General features: G+C 36.7%; 1 long non-coding RNA gene across 1 annotated transcript in view; it reads left to right on the forward strand.

Moving 5' to 3' along the window:
• The window catches only part of LOC114006749 (uncharacterized), a 57,686-nt gene that overhangs the window by 18,594 nt on the left and 21,468 nt on the right, over positions 1 to 17,624 (forward strand). The window lies entirely within an intron of this gene.

The following is a 17,624-nucleotide window of genomic DNA, read 5'->3' on the forward strand; positions in this document are numbered from 1 at the left end:
TGCTGGCGGGGTTTTTTTTTATTTTTTTTTTTTTTTTTTTTTTTTGCTTTTGGGGAAAGCAAACTATTGATTAGAGTTGGAATAAGAATGGAATGATGGCATAAGGTTGTTTTATAAGTAACCAAACTAGAAATTGGTTAATTTACAGTATTGGCTGACAGAGTAGGTGTTTTTAACTTTCTCTGGACATATTCAAGATGATGATTTCATAATTTAATTTGGACATAATTCATTCTGTGAAGTTATTTTTTTTAGTGTTTTGACCTACACAGATATGTATGTTTTAAACAGCATTAATAAGAACATATTTTGTCAAATTATTCTTGAATCTAACTTATTGGTTAAATGTTCACACATCTTCCCAAAATTCCCTGAATGCATTATCAGGTAGAATAAGTGTATTATTCAATAAATTAGCACATAGTAAATTCATAGTGATTTGTTTAAAACATTTTAGCATATAAAATTTCCTTATAAGCTATTTATACCATGAAATATTTTTTCTTAGTTCTTCATCCAAAATAGCACTTGTGGAAATTCTCCTAAGGTCTGAGAAGGGGAATTCTCTAAAACAAATGAGAAAAAAAATAGCTCTCTCCAACCAAATTCTATGTCTTTTTAACTTCAGTGGAAACAAACAAACAAACAAAAACATTTACTGAAAACTTAAAGCATATGTCATATACCGAACAAAGCACTTTAAATGAACCAGCTCATTTAATCCTCTTAACCGCCCACTGAAGAAGATAATGTTATGTCTTTTCTTTTTTTAACAGATCAGTAAACTAAAATTTCAAAAATGTAAATGATTTCTCAAGGTCAGATAGGTATTATAGTTAATTACTTAGGAAATTAGGGTTCAAACCATACAGTTTTATTCCCAAACTTAACCTCTTAACCTGTATCTTGTGCTACGTAATTTACTGACTCTTAAGTAATAGTGATAAAAGTTTCCTATACTTCTCTTCACCTGATGTAAACCTTTAAAAATACCTTTATCTTTCTGGTTCGCTGAAATAAAATGCTCAAGGCAGTGCAATATAAATTCTCATAGAAAATTCTTGTTGTTGTTGTTGGAGAGGTTGTTTTTGCTATATGGCATGTGCGCTTACCAGAAAGATAGAAGAGACAGAGAGACAGAAAGCGAGATATCAACCCCTGGAGGGATGGCCATGCTGCAATCCCTTCTCCTCCATTCTCCCCTTGGGATCTTGGGCACACACGCACATGTGCCTAGCGTAAGCTTAAGCCACCGGGTCCAGGACTTGAACCACAGTTGACTACATGGGAGTCCAGTGACATAGCCATTATGCTAACTGCTGGTCCAAAAATTTTTTGGCAACTACCAGTTCATTCCCTGTTGGCCTGTTTGCCATAATTATAATGATCCTGACTTAAAATTGAATCTCTGTTTCATAAATTCCTCCTAATATAATGGCACAAGATGGACAAGAGACTAAGAACTCATGAGTAGGGAAAACCATGTCTAGATCATATAGTTTCTTTCAGTTACAAGACATTATCTCACATAAGTTTAAGTTTGGGACATGGTAGCTTGAAAAATAAGCTACATGCACATATGTGTGTGCCCAAAATTCTGAAAAGAGAATGAAGAAGGGATTGCAACATGACCATTCCCTGTGGGGAATGCTTTCTTAATCTTGCATGCCCACCATTTCTCTCTGGTGAGCACATGTGCCCTTCAGCAGGTTAAGAAACAAAGAAAGATCATCTGAGCTGGCCCTGTAGCAGAGTGGTTAAGGGAGATGGTTCCCACACAGCCAACCATGGTTCAAATCCAAGCTCCCGTACTTAAAAAAGATGCATTAAAAAAGATGCCAGGTGCATGTGCATGTTTGCCCCAAATCCTGACAGGATGGAGAAATAAAAGAGAAGGAATTGCAGGTGACCATGTCCCATCCTGTCTGGGGGTGTTCTCTCCCTCTCTTTCTCTCTCTCTGAAAGTGCCCTCTAGCGCTTTTTAGAAAAAGAGAATAATGATCATGTATAAGAGGAAAAAAAATAAGGCTTACTGAAAGAAGGAGATTACTGGCTGCAAAGGAAAGTCTTATTAGTCTTTTCATTTACAAGAAAAAATATTATTGATGAAAATAAAGCTACTTAGAGATTTCCAACTAGAGGAATATCCTGGCATTCTAAATGGGTAGGCAAAAATGTGTAGTTATGGATATTAGTTTGGCTCACAAAACAATTTGGGCAAATTTCCCTGATGCTACAAAAAAGCAGTTTCCAACATCATCATATGATTATTGCTCTGCTGTCCCCAGTGAAATGGTGCAGAAAGTGCATGAAAGGAGAAAAATTCTTGAAATAGCTTTGAGCCCAACATTCCTTTGCTCACAGTGGAAGTATTAGATAGAAGTGGTCTATGCATAAATACAATATTATTGAGAAGAAATCTGTATCATTCTTTTTATCATTGGTATTTTTGTCTGCTTGCCAATCTTGAATAAGATAGCCATAGTCACTGAGCCAAGAAACCATTGGAGTCCTTTTTTGGCAGGTCCCAGCCACAAAGTGGGAAGTCCAGAAATTAAGCAGGAGTAGTTTACAAAGTAACTCAAGAGCTGCTCTCAGCCAAAAACTATTTGAGTTTCTTATGCAAGATCTGCCGGTTTTATGGGATTATCACTGCAAGCAAAATGGCTCAAGAAATGATTAAAATTTGCAGTAATGTATACCCTCCCTTGTAATTGCCCATATCCAATCTGGAATGCTTGGGTGAGCCTAATGTTACGAAAGAAGCAGTCAGCCAAAAACATCAATGGGGCTTGCATAGCCTCGGAGATGAAAGGTAATTTCCAGAACTGACTACGAATGAGAGGCTGGGTGAACTCCCTATTTAAGTCTAATTTGGAACCCATATTGTACTTACTACAAATGTGAATTATATCTTCCTCCTGTCTTTATACTACATTCAGGAAGCTTTTTGTTCTGACCCATTTTCTTTTTCTTTCTTTTTTTTGTTAGTTTGTTCTTTTTTTATTTCATTTTCTTTTATACAATCAATCACTTTGTTATTTGACTTACAAAATGGATATTTCAACAGGTGATTATTTCTCCCTAGTACAGTTGATAAAACTACAAAATATCTTCAATAGATAATATTCTATTGTACTAGCAAGAAGAAAAGGTAAGGAAAAGATAACCCTTTTAAGAACATGTTCTTGGGACCAGCAGTTAGCATAATGGTTATGTCGCTGGACTCCCATGTAGTGACTGTGGTTCGCGTCCTGGATACGGTGGCTTAAAACTTACGCCAGGCGCGTGTGTGTGTGTGTGTGTGTGCCTAAGATCCGGAGAGGAGAATGGAGGAGAGGGGATTGAGGCGTGGCCATCCCCCCCGGGGGCTGATTTCTCGCTTTCTGTCTCTCTGTCTCTCTGTCTGTCTGGCGAGCGCACGCGCCCTATAGCAAAACAAACAAACAAACAAACAAAAACCAAAAAACAAAAAACATGTTCTTCAAAATCCCAAACATTTAATCTGAAGAGAATGGAGGATGCAACATTTGTTTTCCAAGCCCTTTTTTTTCATTTGAAAGAAAGAAAATTCAGAACTACCCATGATATCCATAACCATCTCTTGTATTACTTTTAAGATGTCTTATGTTAAAAAGAAAGAAAAAAATCTCTTATAAGTCTTTTGATTTCAAATTCAGTTTCAAAGACAAATAATAAATAAAATTTTCAGAGTCATTAATAAAAGAATTGTCTTTCTAGTGTGAAAGAGGACATAAAGAGATGCTAATTATTACAATACTGAAGTAGCGGTGGAGTGGGGAAGGCACTGTAGAACTTGTAAGATATGAGGAAAAAAATCTTTCCCATTGTGGGAATCATCAGAAAAAAATAGATTGTGATTAATTTCTTCTAATGTTTTGCTATTCTTTCTCTGTGGAAGATTCAAAGAAAGTCATGTTGTGCTTGTAGGAATTACAACCCTTAGCCATTGGTATGGGCACTAAGCTCCACACTCCAGTGGTCACTATAATTCTTAAGTCTGATTCTTACTTGAGGACAAACAAGCTTAACTTCATATTAGGCAAGACTTTATATTGTCATTAGAAAGATTATTTTTATGAATCATAAATCCCAGGTCTATTGACTTTTTACATGCTGAGGAGGAAATTTTCTGGGTAATTTTGAACTAATTGGACTCCTTTCATCTTTATTCATTTACTTAAAATGCCATAGGCAGATAAGAACTCTGAAATGTTTGAATGTCCCATCAAATATAAATGGCATATTATGATTTTTTCATTGACTATGCAATAAAAAAATCAACAGATCCTACATTTTTTCCTGTGTATGGCATTCTAGGATGATAGTGCTTATATTTCAATAAAAACAATAAAAGCACATATAAAAGCATTTACTTGGCTTTTACAATGTGCTGGACACCTGCGAAGTGCATTGCATGAATTATGTGATTTTATTTACTCAACCATAATCGACAGAAAAGAGAGTAGAGAGAGGTGTGGTAAGATGCCTGCCCTCAAGGAGAATGCTTTGACTGGCGGAATGAATAGGAACAGTTGCATTATTCTTTTCTTTATCCATATTCAGGTCATGTCAATAACATTGAAATCGATAGTACATGTAAGTTAAGAATAATATTACTCTCATAATGGGATAGTGTAAGCCTTTAGTTCCTTATCTGAAAATAAAGGAGGGTGTTGAACTAGATTCAATTTCGTTTCCTCTATCTAACATTTATTCTTTGATTCTACATACCAAGGATGTTTCTAACTTCCTTTCCAGCTAACTTCATATGATGCTAATAACTGACTAATATCAGAGAATAGATAAGTATTAGATTTTTAACCCTGTTCCTGTAAGAGAGAAAAGAAATAGCATCTTGTGATGCTTTGCTAATTAAAGCCTCAAGTCATCCCTTACAGAAGCTACTTGATTTTATACCAGGCTTATTAATCTGATCTGTTGGTGGGTCTGAACAGTGTCCAGTGTGCTATTTCAAACACAGGGCATAGGAAGAACACAGCGAGAAGAACGAAGTTCATTTTCTTACCTTAAAGGGGTGTGATTTGTATGAAATCTTCCATCATAATGCTCTCTCTCCTTGCAAATTTAAGCCCAGGTTTAGGAGAGTATTGTTCATTCTCCATCAGCCATTTCTTAACAGGCACATCCCCATTCATTTGTCTTCATCTCACCTGCAGTCAGGCCGTAAATTGTACTCTGGTCTATAGCACAGAGCGTAATGACCTTTAGGGCTGTGGTTTTCAAATTATCTTTATGGTACCCATAGTAAGATATATATCTTATGTGGTGGTCCAGCACACACATACCACAATGAACATTTGTACATGCCACACAAAAACTAAAGCTGTACCATGGTATTTTATTTCCTTTCTTTTTCCTCTCTCCATCTCTCTCTTTCTCTCTCTCTCTCCTTCTTTACCTCCTCCCCTTCTTTCCCAATTTCAACTCCACAAACTGCTTTTTATCACCTGCTAACATATTACAAACTGCAATTTGAAAACCACCACTTTAAGAAGTTGTGTTTGATCATTTTCTGTGGTTGCCGCATGGAACAAATAGCCACCGCTAACTTGCGGAACTCAAACTACAGAATAAACAGCCATAAAATTAATTCACCTTACACAATTTCATTTCAAGTATTATTATTCACTATCAGGGAGTACAAGGACCTAGTAAAATACAGATTTAGGGAAGAATATGCATGCTAGATATATCCATTCATTCAAACAGTCTCTATTCTTTACTATTGCCAAGTGCTGTTCTAAGTTTTGGGTGCAGCACTGAAAAAAGGAAAAACAAAACAAAACAAAAAAGACAGATGACAATTCCTGCCCTGGTAGGGCCTAAATTCTAAGAGAATGTATTAGTTTTCCATTCCATCATAGTAAGTTACTACAAATTTAGTGACTTTAATTCAACATACATGACTTGTCTGTAGGTTAGATGTTGGGCACAATGTGACCCGCCTAAATATCTGCTTTGGGTCTCAGAAGATCAAGAAGTGTACTTCCTTTTCACAACAAGGCTGTGTTTCTGTCCGAAGGCTCTGGGGGAGGATACACCTCCAAACTCACTTAGGTTATTGTCAGAATTCAGTTTCCTGCAAGTGTAGGACTGAGATGTCTATTTCCTTAGCTGTCATCCCTCACCTCTCTCAGGGCACTTATTTTTCTCATCACATTTTCTCCTACATCTCAAACCACCGATGGCAAATCCAGTCTTTATCATGCTTTGAATATTTCTGACTCCCCCCCCCTTCTTCTATTTCTCCTCTGTCTTCTCCTTCTGACCTGCTGTTGGACTTTTAAGGGCTCAGATGATTATCCATCTAGATAATTCAGGATAATCTCTCTCCTCTAAGGACAGCTAATTAGCAACCTTAATTATATCTGCAAAGTCCTTTCACAGCATTACTTAGATTAGTGCTTGTTTGAATACCCATGGGATATAAATCTTGTGGATACCATCTTTGGAATTCTGTCTACTACATAGACAATAAAATTTTAAAAGATAAGTAAAATGTACAATATGTAAGATGGTGATAGGTGCTATGAATAAAATAATAAAGCAGGGAAGGAAAATGGAGCATGCTGAGTAAGGGTGTTTGCATACTGAGCAAAGTCTTGGAGGTGAGGGGGTGGGTCACATGGTATTTGGAGGATGGGCTTTCCAGGCCAAGGAAGAACAAGTACAGAGTACACAACATGGGAGCTGTCTTGGGCAAATCATATTCAGAGAGCAGTGATGCTAGTGGGTGGAGTGGAGTGAGAAAGGGAAAGTGGTATAATTTAGGTTAAAACGGAAACATAAGGCATGTCGACATATGACTGACTTAAGCTTTTGTCAGAATGAGGGAGTTTTCCATTAAATGAGGTACAGAGAACTGTGAGAAGAGTATATTTTATGTTTTATGTTAATATCTATAATTCTAAGTCATTTAACTTAATGGAAAATTAAATATGGTATGACACCTTGAATTTGATATTTCTTAAGAAGAGTAGGTGAAACTTTTTTACTATCGTAGTGAGAAATGCAGACATGGAATGAGTGAAATACCTGTTAGATAAAATTCAAAATCTCAAATGGTATGAGTGTTAAAACAAAATACTTAAGAACACATGTGATCACTATAGTAATACTACATTTTTAATAAAGAGATGGGAATAGAAATAGATTAATGTATTGAAGGTCATTTTTTTCCCTCAGTTTTATATCGAGTTTTAGATAGGTAAGTTACCAAGCTAGCTGTCCAGAAAGTAGCATTACTAAAAGTGACATTTTAAGGCAAGTGTTTTAAATTTAAGAACTGCTTACTTAATTAAAAATAATTTAATAGAACCAAGATTCTCTATATTGATATTTGTTTAGAAAGATATTGGAAATAGATACAAAGACTTTAAAATATATTTCATTTGGGTTATATTTCTAAAATTTTTCTTATATTTTTCTAATTATACTGAAAATGGACATCTGAGTGCTTTGGCATTATTACAGATTTTAGATGCTTCTTTAATATTTCAGTGAGGTGCTTATTTATAGGTGTTATTTTGAATACTGTGTTTATAATCTCATAGTAATTGCAAATGTCCACACATTGTCATAGAACCTGGTTTGGACATCATTAAATTCATTAGCAACTGTGAGGTACATCTTTATTGTATTGTTTATGTCCTATAATTTAAGTGGTAAGGCAATAAATCTCTTACCTGATGTCTGAAGCTAAAATTCTGCCAGGGCTTCTTAAAAAGTATTTTAAATTCATTTTGCATTTTTGTTGACCTTTACCCTTTTCTCTCTTCCATGGTAGAGAGAGACAGAGAGATAGGCATTTCCAGCAGGGTCTCCATGAAACTATCCACTCCTGGCCCTAGCCCACCGAGATCATGGGCACACATGCCCAGCATGTACAAGGAGGCCTTGGAATGCAGACTTGAAACCTTCTCACGTAGGCCCATTATTGTGGATGTTGTGTTACTGCTGTGCCCCCAGCTGGCTGCTATTTTCAGTATTTAAAACCGTGATATTTACTTAAACATAAGTATTCCTGGGAGAGCAACACTTTCACCTATTTTTTTTTTTTTTTTGGAGGGAGGGACTACTTTAATAAAAATAGAATAGTGCCTCACAGGACTTGAAGAAACAAGGGATGTTCAAAGAACCAAGTTTAGTGGCACTTCTGTGCTTTTTCTTTTCCTTTTCTTCTTTTTTTGGCGGGGGGGAAGAGAGAGAGAGAGAGAGAGAGAGAAACTCTCAATGTGGTATCATCATGCCATAATCCTTTCACCTCCATTCCTCCTTCCCATCGGAATTCTGAGCATGCATGCATATGTGTCTAGCATGGTTCATAAGCCTCTGGGCTGAGATTTGAACTGTGGTTAGCAATGTGGAAACCTGATTCCCTTAACTACCAAATTACGGTGCTGGTCAATATCCATGCTTTTTCTATGATGGGTAACAAACTTCTTATTGAAAATATAGGTAATCTTCCCTATATACATTCTCCCATGGCTCTTTCTATTTTCTACCTCTCACATATTTTCTTTTAATTAATGATTTCAAATCTAATTTTAATATTTTTATTTTGAAAAAATGAGGTGAAGATACAGCTAAAAATAAGATGAAAATTTTCCATAAGCTCAGAATTCTAATGCTTTGTGCTGATAGTTGTAGAAAAACACAGCTGTGTCCTAATTCCCAAATCTCTCTGGGATGAGAGTAAATCTTTGCTCTTTGCTGGGCAATCGGCAATTAGTCAACCCGCCTCTGAAGAGTGGAGAGGTGATTGTGAGACGTGGCCAATATAAAGGGCAGAGTTGAGCTTTGCCTTGTAATTATTGGTCTTCATCTGGGAATGCCCCAAAGGATTCAAGACACTAATATTTAGTGAGTGAGAAAAAAATAAGAGGCTTTTGTATAACATCTTGCGGATATTTACCTTGGAGAATAGAAACGTTAGAAGTAACATGTTTTCAATTATTCAAGGATATAGTTTGTAAAAGAAAAAAACAGACTTTTTTAAAGAATTATTTTATTTAACTTTATTTATTATTATATCATTATTATTTTTCAGTTTGATCAGAGAGAGACAGAGAGAGAGAGAGGCAGTGAGAAAGCAAGCCACCAGGTCCGAGACTTGAACCGTGGTTGGCCATGTGGGAGTCCGGCACCTTTAACCACCATGTCACTTGCCGGCCCCAAAACATAGACTTCTTAAGAGTGGCTACAAGGGGGACCAGCGGTTAGCGTAATGGCTATGTCACTGGACTCGCACGTAGTTGACCGCGGTTCAAGTCCTGGACCCGGTGGCTTAAACTCACGCCGGGCGCGTGTGCGTGCATGCCCGAGATCCCAAGAGGAGAATGGAGGAGAAGGGATTGTGGTGTGGCCATCCCCCCTGGGCGGGGGGGGGGGGTGATTTCTCGCTTTCTATCTGTCTGTCTGTCTGTCTCTCTTTCTGGTGAGTGCACATGCCCTATATCGAATAAAAACCTCTCCAAAAAAACAAGGAATACAATGAGGGAACAGGAAGAACTTTCTCAGCGTCAACTCTAGACATTGAATGGGCTGCTTTCAGAATTAAAAAGTTCTTCATTTTTAGAAGTCAATAATTTGTGACTTAAAGGATCAACAGAAACAAGCTCAATTTATCCAAAACCAACAACAACAGCTTATTTATGCCAAGGTATGGTGAGAGAGAAGATAATGTTTTGCTCATGGAATTAAAACCAGTTTGTGGAGTTACCTAAGGTGCATGAGGGGAAGTGGATGATGGGGAATTCCTGCAAGAGGAATCGTGGCAATCATCATGAGCTTTTCAATGCCACGTGAAAAGATTTGAGTTTATTCTCCAAACAATCAGGAACCAATGAAGAACCTTACGTAAGCAGGAGAGGAAGAGTCTGACTAAGTCTGTGTGGCTGCAATGGATAGTTTTGCAGCTACGTAATTGAGGGTGATATGAAATAACGGGCTTGAGATAAAATATGAAAGTGATGATAGCATGGGTTTAGGGGCTGGGAGGTAGAACTATTAACTTGGTAATCAGTAAAAAATGAGAAGTAAGTGAAAGAAAAAATGTGACTCTTGAAATTTGCATATGTTTCTGACTTGACTTATTAGATGATGGTTATTGATAAAGAGGCTGTGAGATAGAGATATCTAACGGGTGATCTGGTATAGAGTCTAGAATTGTAGATAGAATTCTAGAAATCATTATTTCCTAAATGGCATTGAAATAATTAATTAGGAAAGCTCTCCCAGAAAGAATGTGCAGAAAATAAAAGCATCAAAGACATTTTAGCAGCTAATGTAGAAGGTGCATGCTAAGGAATGAGAAATAATGGACAGAGAGACAGGAGGGAAAACGGAGTTACCAGAGATTGGGAGCACACAGAAGGAGAGAGATACAGAAAGCCGGGGTTGTCAAACAATACAATAAGATATGGAACCTACGGGACAGGTTGTGTGACCTTTAAATCTGTTTCTGAATGTGAGGTTTACAAGAAATACAGAAGTGCATTGCCCATTAAGTGAACATTATTCATGCTATCAGTTTTAGAACTCGCTTCTTAGTCGGAAAACGTCATTGTTAAAACACCATAAACATTTCAGAATATACATCAATTAAAACAGAATGCATGTTGCAGCCTGCAGATGTTGTAGAAGTTATGTCGTTCTATTCACACATGGTTGATCACGATTTGAGTCTGGACCTGGTGGGTTGAAACTCACACCAGGAGCATGCGTGTGTGTGTGTGTCCAAGATCCTGGGAGGAGAATCAAGGAAAAGGGATCGCAGAGTGATCATTCCCGAGGGATGATATTTCACTTTCCCTCTCACTGTCTCTGTTTCTGTCTTTCTCTCAGGTCCTTAAGGCATTAACCTCTAAAAAAAAAAAAAATTAACAAAAAACAGAATGCATACTAGAAACACCTTAAAGATAATAAATATGAAAGGGCCAGCAGGTGGTGCAGTGGTTAAGGTGCATGGGCAACCACAGTTCCAATCTCGGACCTGGACCCTTGAAAACCACAGCAGGCATGTGTGCGTGTGTGCCCAAACTCCCAAGAGGAGAAAGGAGGAGAGGGATGTGGCATGACCATCCCCCTAAGGGGTGATGTCTCACTTTGCTCTCTCACTGTCTCTATCTCTCTCCAGTGAGTGCACATGCCCTATGTCAAAAAACTTACAAAAAAATATATGAATCTCTTTAGCAGAATTAACAAGTTCCATAGCAAATTCCATTTAAGGAAAGTCTGTTCATTCATTCGTTCACTCTGTGGAGATAAATTGAGAATCTGTTATTTGGCTCTGTACCTGTGTGCCAGATACTGTGCTAGATTTGGGGAATTTAAACTAGAGAAACAAAATCACGCCTCTTTGCTGTCGGAGCACTCAGTCAATAGGGTAGAAAGTCAGTAAAACATTGTCAGTTCAGAAGTGGTAGGACGGAAGTCTGTGCAGGTGCAATGGGAGCACACTGGCAGTTTAGCATTGCACGGCCCATAACCCTCCTAAAACTCACAGGTAACAGATTGTGATGCCATTCAAGGGCAATTTATTCAGTAATTTGTCTCCTTAGTGTAAAGCGACCAAACACTACCAAATTATTATCTTCTATGATGTCAAGATTGAACTAAATTGTTTTGTATCTTTGCACCTGGAATTGTATGATCAAAAAGAACAAAATATCGAATGCAAAGCTTTCTCAACTAACTATCTTCTTTTTGATGAAGTAGTCATAGAAGCAAGCTAAAAATGAATAAATCCTTTTTAAATAGAGCTTTTCAGCCTATTTAAATATATATTATATATCACATATATGTGATATATAATATATATATATAAACATATATATATATCATATATACATATGTTTAAATTTTTAGAGGTTTATAAACTTATATACATATATGTAATATCTATACATATATAATTATGTATAACATATATACATATATGCATATGAGAATTTTACAAACCTCTAAAAATTTAAAGTGATATATATTAGTTATAGCGAAATGAACCATTTAGTAGAAATGTGATTTACGACATGAAATCCAAATTGCCAAATTAAAACAAAAATCTTTTTAGTTTACACTAAAAGAATTCAATGTATTATCATGTTTAACTACTGGAGTCATCAAAGAAGATCATTATTTAGCTGTTATAAATATTCTGTTCCTGGGACCAGCAGTTGGCGTAATGGCTATGTTGCTGGACTCCCATGTAGTCGACCGAGGTTTGAGTCCCAGACCCAGTGGCTTAAATTCACTCTGGGCTCATGTGCGTGAGTGTCTGAGGAGAATGGAGGAGAAGGGATTGCAGCGTGGCCATCACCCCTGGGAGGTGATGTCTCGCTTTCTGTCTCTCTCTGTCTTTCTGGTGAGTGCATGTGCCCTATAGCAAAAACCTCTAAAAAAAAAAATTCTGTTCCTGTGGTTGAGTATTATGACATTTTGCTGCTATTATATAGTGATACTGGCTTTCCATGGTTTATGGTGAGATTAGCCCTAAATCAGTAAAGAAGTCTTCTGTGCTGGGTTCCTTCCCTCAGCCCCCCAGGCAGTCAGGATCATGGGGTGCCCACAACCCCTACATATTCAGATCAAGCTAGCTTCCAGATCTGAGCTACACGCATGGCTCCAGCATTGCATGGGGCAGCCTACTTCCTATGCCACTGTGGTTGGACATTACCATTAGCTTTTTTACCTTTACCTTCTATTGCTTATTCTTTTCTGATGACAGACATAGTCTACCCTTACTTGAAATCTTCTATTGTCTTCCTGGTTCTGCTGGAACAAAACCAGGAGAGAGAGAACAAGAAGGAGAAAAAGAGAGAGAGAAAAAGAGAGAGAGAAAAAGAGAGAGAGAGAGCGAGCGAGAAATACCATGCAGTGTAAATTCATTGTTAAAGAATGCTTGCAAGTAATTGTATGCAATCTCTGCTTTGCAACTTTTAAATACCCTACACTTGAAAGGGCTGAGTAACTGCAGGGAGCCAATTTGGTCAGCTCGTTTCTAGGATTCATATACTGAGATAACTTTCATCCTATCTTGAAAGAAATAAAGTGGAATATTTTCAACAGACACTCAGGCTGACAGGAGAATCTAAACAGGTATCATGATTAGAAATCTCAACCCTCAACTTCAATTACCTTCTTAGATTGATTTGTGTGATTACTGAAGGCAAATGTCTGGCTGGACAGTCAACCATGTTTGAGATTGTTTTACAAATCAAATCAACTTTTTGAGAGCACCTCTGCATGTATAATGTAAATAGCTTTGAGGACTTCTTAGATGGGTTGCAAGGACATTTTCTTATAAAGAAAGTTTATGATAAAAACTGTGAATGATAACTTCTGACAAATTCATATTTCACATATGGAATGGTCTAAGGAGACCCAATTCAGTTTATATCATATCACTATATGATAACAAAGATGAAGATAAATATTCATAACATGAAGTGAAAGTGTTAATATAAAGGGACTAAAAATGTCCACAGATCATAATAGAATTATTTTCTGTGTTACTAGTAAAGCCTCACTAAAGGTTCGGCCTTTCTTAAATCACTAAAATTACAGAGAGAAGAAGACATTGTCAGGGTATATCAGGTAATTATAAATTTTCATTTCACTAGCATGAATATTTGAGATCACAGTGCAAGGCTAAGTCCACCCAGTTGTCAAGATCTGGGAAAACCTTATAAACTTAATATCGTCCTGCCATTTCTTCTGTACTGTGGGTCTCTCAACTTACAAATGGACAGCAACTCCACCTCGCAGTGAATGCGGGCATAGTGTACTTGACATTTTTCAGAATACTGCTGGTAAAATTTGCTAAGAGGCTGGGACACTAGTGCTGCCACCCTGTGTTTGTGCATAGTTTTTTGTGTGTCACTCCAGTGGAGTCATGCTCATCATTTATGGACATCCCCCCCTCCTTTTATTCACCCTTCTGTGATTTCAAATATCTTTTGCATTGGAAAAGGCATCTTTGCTTCTTCAGGGAAGGTTCCTTCTTTCCTCCTCTTTCTAGTACCAACCATGCACGTATTCTAATCCCTGTTCAAAATACATATGCCAACTATCTCTTCATAGGTTTTACAAGAAGAATGGTCACATTAAGAGACTCTTTCTTTCAAACTCCACTAGAAAGAAGTACAAAGAGTATTATAGTTGTTGCTCCATCATCAGATCTGGCTTATAAACAAAGCAGTATAGATACGGTTTATTCAGGAAGTCAGAAAGTCAAGAATGATGGTTAATTGTTGCAATTTGCCTGGACCACGGTCACCATATAATTGGTCAAATGTTACTCTAGATACTGCTGTGATGGTGCTTCTGGGTAAGATTTACATTATAAGTGGTGGACTTTGAGTAAAGCAAATTACTGTCCATAATGTGGGTAGAGATCATCCAGTCAGCTGCAGGGCTATAGGGAACAAAAGGATGACCTCATGTGAGCTATAGGGAGTTTTCCAGCAGACTTCCTTTGGTGGGGAAATGAAATTCTTTCCTGGGTGGTCAGTCTACTGGCCTTCTCCCAACAGATTTTGGACCCTTTAAGTTTTTGCAATCACATGAGTCAATTCCTTAAACTAAATCTCTTCACACACACAAACACACACATACACACACACACACTATTGGTTCTGTTTCTCTGAAGAGAGCTGACTAACACATTGGGCTATTTTAATATTTGCAACAGTATTCAAAAATTGATGATCAAGGTAGCAGTAATGATAATATTAATAATAATACTAATACCTTTATTTTGACAAGTGACAACTTTTCCTGGATCTTGTTTTATATAATCTAAGTTAAATATTTCTCTTTCTTTTGTTGTTTTTTAAAATTTGCCATAACATGTTTGCACTCATTGGAGTGAGAGAGAGAGAGAAAGAGAGAGAGAGAGAGAGAGAGAAAGATATCAAGTAGGAAAGAACCCCTCCCCATGTGGAATGACCACATTGCAATCCCTTCTCTTCCATTCTCCTCTCAAGATTTCGTGCACACATGCCCATATGGTTGGTGTATTTTTCAAGTCTCCAGGTTCAGAACTTGAGTGGCATGGCCAGCCATGTGGGAATCCAGTTGTCTTATCCACCACATCACCTGGCTAGCTCTAAGTATTACTAAGAGTTACCAAACTGACATTGTGATCTGTTCTTTAGGACAGATGACAAAAAGAGGCTCAAAGAGATTAAGTAAATCCAAAAGTTGTACAACTAGAAAGTGCAGAGGTAACACACAGATCTGATTCTAAAGTTTATTTTCTTTCCAAGTAAATAGTTTCCTGGGAAGTATAGAAACTATAATGGTTTACATTATAGTGTAAATATATCATATACAGTATTTTCAATGAAGGTTTTGCTTAATATTGACACGATGATCAAAAGTTCTTCAAATATTTATGACTATGTAATTGGTATTCTTAGAAGTGTTGTAAATGCTCATGATGACTGCTCTATGCGCAATGTTCTACATTCAATTATAAGAGTCAAGAATTAGATTTCCTGATAGGAGCCAAAGCATTTTACGGTTAGAAGCTAGATGAAAAGGTAGTAATTTTAACAAGGTATTTTTTAACTGTGTGAAACTTCTTAATCCTATTCATGAGGGAAGAGGCCTCATAATCTAATCACCCTTAAAGGAACTAATCTTCAATACTATCACGTTGGCAACACCAGAATTTTGGAGGGGACATATTTTCCCTGACCATTGCAATCATTGACATTAACTCAACTAGTATTTCTGTGTTCACCTGTACAATTCAGAGATAGCCTCACAAAGAAAATTCCTGGGACCAGCAGTTAACGTAAGGCTCTGTCACTGGACTCCCATGTAGTCAACTGCGGTTCGAGTCCCAGACCCGGTGGCTTAAACTTACGCTGGGCGCGTGCATGTGTGTGTGTGTGTGTGTCTATGTGTGTGTACCCAAGAGCCCAAGAGGAGAATGGAGTAGAAGGGATTGCAGTGTGGCCATCCCCCCTGGGGGGGGATTTCTCACTTTCTGTCTCTCTGTCTCTGTCTGTCTTTCTGGTGAGTGCACGTGCCCTGTAAGAGGAGAGGCATGGTGTTATTAGAGTTAGGAATGGGTGTTATTAGAGTTCTATATACTATTTTGTGTGTGTGTCTTTGTGTGTGTGTGTTTCATTTTCATTTAAGTTTTTGTAGTTGTTTGCCTGTAGCAATTTAAGATGAGGTTACTTAAGAGTGGTTATAGCAGCAGCAAATGATTGCTTTCTTGAATGGCGAGCCACTCTTGACCATTTTGCTATTACTACAACATTAATGTTCTCACTAAATCACAAAATACGAAGTCGAAACTGATGCAGAAAGTGTTTATAGATACTGAGCAATTAGCAGTCATCAGTAATTCCTATTTATGGAATAATAAATAAAATCTAAGCATTTTTTAAACCCTAGTGCTTTTCATCGAAAATATGTTTTAATATGTAAGTTTTTGCTCTTAGAAGACATTATGTGTATAATATTCCTTCTATGTAATTTAATCTTTAAAAATAAAGTGGACTTTGTCCTATACTTTGTACAAGAAATGCATGGCTACAAAGAACCAGAAATGCATTAATATTTAATGCCTTATTCTATAATTAGATTTTACAGTTTGTAAAAGCAATGGAATAATGAGAATAATTGTTTTCCTCAGAAATTAATGAAGATGGATTTTTGAAAACAAAACTAATCTTAACATAGCCAATGAAAGAAGAATTTGTCACTTCCATAACAGTTTATAATCTGAAAAGATCTGTGGTATCAATGATTGGTCCAATTACAAATAGATAAATTGTACAGAACAATAGCTGATTAGGGAGAGATAGAAAAAGAAAACTTTTACTCACTCACTGTGAGTTCTTGTAAAACCGTAGTATTGTACTGTGCATAAAGAAATGTCCTCAGAAAAACAAAAACAAAAAAAACTGGAAAGAGATGTTTCAAAATGAAGACATAGGAATAATCTTACATAGACAATTTTTGTTTGAAAATATTTGTTTCACAGTATGGTTTGAATGTATGAAACTTGCTCCTTATTATATTCTTAGCAAAGGCATAATTACATTTTATCTTCACATAAGTGTGATGAGATATGGATTATCTCCAGTTATAGGTCAGGAAATTGAGTTTTTTTTAAATAGTGAAATAAAAGAGCTGCACAGTTAATAAATAGCCACGAGACCAGGACAATCTATGACTAGGTGATGTTTTTAACTCCGTGTTCTTAACAATTATATTATACTTGTTGTATAGTTGATTCTCTGCAGATATGTACTCATCATTATTGTCTTCATCATCATCACAGTAGATCAACGTTCAGAATGTGTAGGACACGTTACATCTCAGCCAACTTTTAATTATTCACGATAAAGAAAGGAAAAGGAGAAAATTGAAGTCCCTATCCTATTCCCATTTTTCAATTTTAGCTAAAATTGGGAAAATTCTAACTTAGTAGAAATTTTTATTATAATAAAAAAAACAATCTAGTCAGTAAACATAAGGAGATGCTAGAGAATACAAATTTCCAATATTACAGTATTTTAAAATAGATCTAGATTTTACAAGACTATTTAACCTCC

The sequence above is a fragment of the Tupaia chinensis genome, unplaced genomic scaffold (genome assembly GCF_000334495.1).
Source record: "Tupaia chinensis unplaced genomic scaffold, TupChi_1.0 Scaffold150006_1, whole genome shotgun sequence".
Lineage (NCBI taxonomy): Eukaryota > Metazoa > Chordata > Mammalia > Scandentia > Tupaiidae > Tupaia > Tupaia belangeri.